The following is a 6,734-nucleotide window of genomic DNA, read 5'->3' as shown; positions in this document are numbered from 1 at the left end:
TTCTCAGGGCTTATGATGGAGGAATGATTACAGGAAGACCAGTAACCATTTGCTTTTGCTGAAGAGTCCTTAGGCCATTAAAGTTTAAATGACCATATCTTTAGTGCCACTTCCATAGTGAGTCATCTACTTTAGCCAACAAAAAATCGTGAACTGTTTTAATCTTCAAAGGAAATAATTTGTCTGCACTTATTTTAACAACAACAGTGGACCTTTTTTTTGAATCATACACCTCACATTCTTTATTGAAAATTGTGATCCTGTATCCTTTATCTTGTAACTTACCAACACTCAAAAGATTAGTTTTCAATTAGGAACATAAAAAACATTTGAAATTGTTTCAATAAAATCATTCTTGGTTCTAATCTGAATATCACCTTTCCCAATCACCTGAATAATTGAATTATCCCTACAATTCATGACTGTATGAAAATTTTCTTCTAATTTAGTAAAGAAGACTTACAACCAGTCATGTGATTGCTGTTGTAACACCCATAACCCGTATCCATCGCCGGAACAAGGTTACAGAGCATTACCAAAATTTACAGATCAAATAAACAAATATTTCATATAAAATAACATTTATATCGGAAACCAATCAAAAACAAATATATTGTTCCTTATGCGAGCCCTCGAGGCCCAAAATACACTTTAGAAATAAGTTGGGACTAAATCGGTTACTCAAAGAATTTTTTAGAAAACATTAAAATTTTTCAAAGGTGCAAGGGACACACACTCGTGTGGCCAGGCCGTGTGGCTCACACGGTCAAGAGACACACGCATGTTCAGGCCATATGGGTATTCGAAATAGGGGAACACGACCGTGTTCCAACCCGTGTCCATGCCAGGGTAATTCTCTAACTTGGGTCACACGGCCAAGCCACATGCCCATGTGCTAGGCTGTATGAGCATTCTATTTTGTACAAATTTAAGTTACAGGGCACACACGACCATGTCATCTGGCTGTGTGTCACACACGGTTGAGACACACATCTGTGTCTCTGCCCGTGTGGACAAAAATTATGCCATTTTCCTAGCTATATTTCTCACCCAATTTGTCATCAACCTAAATCAACATTTTGGACATCAACAAGCCATAACAAAGCAATCAAAACAAGCCAAAATCATGTCTTAAACATGACATATTACCATATACAATCAATGTGCCCTTAGGCACCTCAAATGACAATTTAAAGACATGTCAACCAAATATTCATATTTATTTAGATAACCAAATGCATATATATATGCATAATCGAACTCACACTTCAAACATGATAAAACTACTTATATATACATCAAAATATGTCTATCACAAGCCATTCAAATAACTAATTCCAACAAAACATTTATATGCCATCAATGGCCAAATTAACCTATACATGCCATTATAACCAAAATCAATTCACTAATTATACCGAAAAGGCTGATGGATGGTGTGAAGTTGCTCAGACCAGCTTCCAACCAAAATGAGCTTCCGAATTACTATAAAACATGGAAAATGACATAGAGTAAGCATTTAAGCTTAGTAAGTTTGTATAACAAGGAAATTAACTTACCATTTAATCACATTTAAGGTAAGCATGCTAATATAACCAAACCAATTTGGCCAAAAGCCTAAACACATATCCTCAACTTGTTAGCCATGTAACACTTTCCATAACCAATGAACATGGATGTACATAATCACTAGGTAAGATTCACATGCATGTATCATCCATCTCATATTTCAATATATCATGTAATATCATTTCCATGTAATTCAAGTATATACCCGTAATTGTTCATTTCGAACTCATATTATTTCATATCAGAACTTTGCCCGTTGAACCATTTAAAATATCATTGGATACACGGGTAGTACACATGAAGTGTACAAATCTATAATCCATCAATTCATGTACTTGTATGCTTATACAAGCATGTAAATAAGAAGCTTTTCTGAGCCATATAACGGGAAACTCATGTGAGCTAAGTAATGGGAAACTCATACAAGCTGTATATCGGGAAGCTCTTGTGAGCCAAATATCGAGAAGCTCATGAGAGCCAAGTATCGGGAAGCTCAAGAGAGCTGTGGTGTGTCCGCAACACATGTAGGATCACAACCATATCGGAACCCTAATGACATGTCATTTGTATCCTTCGAATTTTTAAGGTTCAAACGAGACTCTATAATTATCGAATATGTGATCATAATTACACATGGCATTTTGTACAAATCGCACACAAAAACATTCAATTTTAAAATATATAAATATACAATTTAGTTACACGAACTTCCCTCGATAAGCATATGTAAATACGAAGGTTACTAATCCAATACGTTTTATTTGCCTCGATCTAACTCCGTATTAGGTCTATCCGGATCTATACGAATGAATTTGGCTTAATTCAATATAATTTATATTCAATTTAATCCAACACATCTTTGGAAAATTACTATTTTACCCCTATACTTTAAATTAATTACAATTTAGTCCCTAGGCTCAAAAAATGAAATTCATGCAATTTAATCCTTATTCAAGCCTACCCAATTTTCATAAATATCAATAGCAGCCCATGCATTTCACAAAATTTAGAATTTTTTATAAATTTTTCATCTTTTCAATTTAGTCCCTAATTGATAATTTCATCAAAATTTCTTAACAAAATACTTTTAAATATCAATCAACATCCCAAATTCATCATTTAATAACTAAAATAGTATAGATTCATCAATGGAAACTTCCAAAATTTTTAATAAAATCAAAAACTAAGGTAAGGTTTAGTTGGACCTAATTGTAACAATCTCAAAAATATAAAAATTACAAGAAACGGGTAAGAATTGAACTCACATGAAGCAAAAATTGAAGAACCACTCAGTGTTTTCTCTCCTATGGCTGTTTTGGCCGAAAGTTTGAAGAAGAATGCTAAAAAAAAAAATCTCAATTTCCTATTTGTTTTATTTTAATTTCAAATAAATTACCAATTTTCCATTAAATCACATTATTTTATTATTTTTCCATGTTATGCCATCTCTTCCATCCAATTTAGGCATATTTATTCCTTAAGTCCTCCATTGTTTATTAATCAAACCATTTAATCACTTAATTATTATAATTAGCAAGTTTTGCAAAATTTTCAATTTAGTCCTTTTTAATTAATTAACTATCGAGATGTTAAAAATTTTCAACGAAACTTTAATACCACCTTATTAACACTCTTTAAATATTTATAAAAATATTGGGCTAGGTTACATTTGCTTAGTTTCTTGAGTATTTTTATATATTTTAGATTTATTTTAGTTGATTTGACCTTTTTTATATTTGCATTGTAAATACTGTGCTGTTTAGTGTTTTTCACGCATTTAGTTTCAATAAAATGTTCCATGTGGAATTTGCAGGTAAAACAAGTTTGAAAAGAAGATGTCAATACATGGAACTATGAGATTAAATGCACTAAGCCTAAAGTTTATCTAAGATGATGAGTGACAGTCCAGTGCTTAAAGATTCAAAATTTTGTAATTTGGGCACATTCATAATTTCCAGCATAAACACTTCTTAATGTTTTGATCATTTCTTGAGCTCTAGGACTTTATTTTGGGTGTACTTTATATTGCAAAAAGGGAGTTTAAAGATCTATTCAAATATTGGAACATGAATTCCAAAATTCATCAGGAAGAAATCCAAAAACAAATGTAAACTTATAAATTTCAAATTGATGGACAATTGTGATGCATTTTTGTGTTTGGATCATATCTCTTAACATACTTGGAGTTTGGAGTTAAAATTTCTATGGTGAATGTAAAAGATGCAGACCTTCAATCAACTTTCTTGGACTTTTCCTAGTTGGGAGACATTAACTTGGACAAAAGAATTCATCAATCAACATGTGAAAATTGACTCCAAAAGATGACAAAGAAGTGGGTTTAGCAATTTATTGCCAGCAAGTCCTTTGCGTTGTCATTTTCCTCTTCAAAAACCTTTATGAATAGTCTTTGTTTCAAAATAGGAGGCATTTTGAAGTTGAGATCAATATCATTTTCTTATTAAGCTTTTGTTTGTTTCTTTATTTGTATAAAATCTCAAGTTTCTTATATCTAATATGTCTTTTTCATATAAGTTTGAGTTGTTTAATTTTGTTATATTATTCTAAGTTTTCAACGATGATACTTTTGGAAAATTAAGGCAATTCCATACTCATCATTTGAGCTAAAATTAACCATCAACCACTTGTTATAATCATACTTGTAAAGTAAGAACTTTTATTTGTTATAGACAATAGATGACACAATAAATGCTTGGATAAATTAACTTAATTTGTTCTAGACATGTGAAAATTGACATAATAAATATTTGAAATCATTTTTATAAGTTTTGAAGTTATCAAGTGATTATAATACCATATGTTATATTTTTGGATTGAACTTAAACAGTTGAACTTTCATATTGCACCATCCTTTGCTTGCAGATTCTTTTGCCAAACTCTTGGACTTATTGGAAAATCATATTGGGCACTCTTTGATGGACATACCTTTTCTCATGGAGTCATATGTTTAATTATTGGACGTACATTGCTAGATTATCCGATTGATACCTCCATTATGTGTGGATTCTAATTGAGTAATAATATTGAGTGCTTAATTTTAATTTTAATATGACAACAAGAGTTGATCCTCTAACCTCAACATATTTTCTTCTAGGTGTTTGTTTTTATTATTTCTAGTAATTTCTTTCATTGATTTTTATTTTTATTTCTAGTGTTTCTTGCTCATACTTTCATTTTCGACACTCATTCCAAAGTTAAGTGTTAAATATTTGTTCTAGCATAATACTTGCAATCTTGTAAGCTCTTATCAACTTCCCTATGGATTGACCTCGAACTCCTGAGATTTTATTACTTGAATATAACATGCACTTGAGTTGTAGACCTAGAAAATCCGTGTCATATATATATGTATATAATATATTTAGTTTGACATGTACTTAGGTTCATTAGTAAAAGGATGTGAATTATGTATGAATAATAATGTTTTGTGCTAAAAAGTTACCTCGATTATAATGAAACAAGAATATTTTTAAACGGTCAATTTAGTGTTTAAATGTAGCGTCTCCCACTCGGATCGAGTGAGGGATGTTACAAAAGTCGTGAATGTTCAAGGATCAAAGTTGAAGATATTCCACAAAGTGATCTTCTTACAAATAAGGTGTCATTTTTTGCATGCAAATATGATTCATGAGCATTTTTCATCTTATGGCTGTAGCAACATGGATCAATGAGCATTTTTCATCCTAATGTTATTAATCACTTGTCTCAAACTTGTTGGCATATCGAGAGGATTCATAACCCAATGATATCGTCATATTCAATTAACATCACCAAAAGCTAGTAGAAAAAAAGGTTAACAGATTAAGAAGTAATTACATCTATTTTACAAAACCTAACATGAAATCAAATATAATATATTAGACTCAAAACATAAAATAAGAAGAAACATTATAAATCAAAACCATCTTAAATTATAAATTACAATAGCATTGAATCACATATTGAAAATGTGGTGGAATCTTATTATTTATTATGAAGACTTGGCTTTTCGCCTTCTCAATTTTTTCTCTCACATTATTTTTATTTATTTTCCTCCTCCATTTTAAAAAATAAATCAAGTTTTCACGAGCTTACTAAAAATATTAAAATCTTAATATGCCATCATTTAATTTTTTTATATTTATTTAAAATAGAAACAAAATTGTAATTTGTAATATGCTTAAATTCATTATTAGTTTGAATTATCTAATTTGTTTAAATAAAAATTAAATGAATATTTTGATAAGGAAAAAAGAAATTAAGATTAAATGAAAGTTTTAATTCTATTAACTCTTACGAACCAAATAAGATGTGTGTAGGTGTATATATAAAAACAATATTATAAACTCTAAAAGTCTATTATAATCCTATTTATTTTTTAGAATATCTATTAAAATAAATTTAAAAGTCTCTTATACCCTTATTTATTATTAGAAGTTGGTTTTATATACATAAATTAAATTAATTAAAAAACAATACAATCTTTTTTATAAAAGAGTACTAATTTATCTGTGAATAGTTAATTTAATTAAAAATAAAGAATAAAGAATAAAGAATAAAATTTGATTGGTCTAAAATTTTCTCGTTTTCTAATGGGTTGTTTTGTTTCTTTGTACTCATCCACATATTGTTATCAGCAGCAGCTTCTTTTTCTTCCAGAACCCAAGAAATGGGGCTCTTGACTTCTCATAAGCGTTTTATCTGACGTAACAACTTTCTCCTGCCCGACCTTTTACTCATGCTCTGATGGGTTTTTACTATTCTGCAGATAAAGATCCATAACATCAACTCCGCCTCAGAAAAGATTAGAAAGGTATTCGCGGGGTCACACACATTTTATTATAAAATTTTAAATTAAATTTTAACTCAATCATTTAATTTTTTAAAAATTATAAAAATATAAATTATATTTTTACTACCATAAAAATATACATTTAATTTTCATCCTCAAAAATTTTCTAACTCTGTTATTCCCACGCTTCTCTCATTTTGAGGCATTTTAATTTTTCAATTTTTCTTATCAAAATCATGTCGCAAATGAGTATTCCAATGTACACAGACCCAATCAGTCAAATAAAATGGTTGTGTAAATTACAACAAAACCACGTGATTGTATTAACCATAGCAAACAAAATCTTATAGAATCTGGAGAAACCAAACCCTTTGAA

This window comes from Gossypium hirsutum, chromosome D13 (genome assembly GCF_007990345.1).
Source record: "Gossypium hirsutum isolate 1008001.06 chromosome D13, Gossypium_hirsutum_v2.1, whole genome shotgun sequence".
NCBI classification, from domain to species: Eukaryota; Viridiplantae; Streptophyta; class Magnoliopsida; order Malvales; family Malvaceae; genus Gossypium; species Gossypium hirsutum.
The sequence above is the reverse complement of the archived record's forward strand: the minus strand, read 5'-3'. Positions refer to the sequence as shown.